This window comes from Rhincodon typus, chromosome 9 (genome assembly GCF_021869965.1).
Source record: "Rhincodon typus isolate 14 chromosome 9, sRhiTyp1.1, whole genome shotgun sequence".
Taxonomy (NCBI): Eukaryota; Metazoa; Chordata; class Chondrichthyes; order Orectolobiformes; family Rhincodontidae; genus Rhincodon; species Rhincodon typus.
The window spans coordinates 52,428,607-52,429,463 of record NC_063340.1 but is presented as its reverse complement, the minus strand read 5'-3'; positions in this window follow the sequence as shown (position 1 = coordinate 52,429,463).

Here is an 857-nt window from a genome sequence, read left to right as displayed (position 1 = left end):
TATAAACTCTTCAATAATCAAATCTAACAACTTCCTCATGACAGACATCAAGCTAACTGGCCTAAAGATTCCTGCTTTCAACCTCCCTCCCTTCTTAAATAGAGAGTTTATATTTGCATTTGTGCATGGACTACTTCTGTATCTGAGCAGTAGTGAATGATGCCGAACATTGTGCAATCACCAGCCAACATGCCCACTTCTGACTTTATGATGGATGGAAGGTCATTGATGAAGCAGCTGAAGATGGTTAGGTCTAGTACACTGTACTGAGGAACCCCTGCAATGATGTCCTGGAGCTGAAACAACTGATGCAATATTGCCAGTGCCCATAACCTTTGTATTATCCAGTGCATTCGATCATTTCTTGATATCATGTGAAGTGATCCAAATTGGTTGAAGACTGGTAGAAGCCCCAGGTGGATCATACACTCAGCAACTGTAGTTGAAGATTATTGCGAATGCTTCCACCTTATCTTTTGCACAGATGTGGAGCTCCTCCTCTGGTGGCTTGTTTATTTATCCACACTATTCATATTAGGTTTTGCCAGGACCACGGATCTTCAAATGATCGTTTGTTGTGGAATCATTTAACCCTGACTTTCTCTGCTGCTCATGCTGTTCGGTTCATAGTTGTCCTGTGTGTCTTCTGTTGTAGCTTCATCCATTTTTTGGGTATGCCTGGTGCAGATCCCAGCATGATTCACTGCACTTTTTATTGAACCAGGGTTGATCTTCTGGCTAAATAAAAACTGAAAGAACTGCGGATGCTGTAAATCAGGAACAAAAACAAAGTTGCTGGAGAAGCTCAGCAAGTCTGGCAGCATCTGTGAAGGAAAAAGCAGAGTTAACGTTTCGGG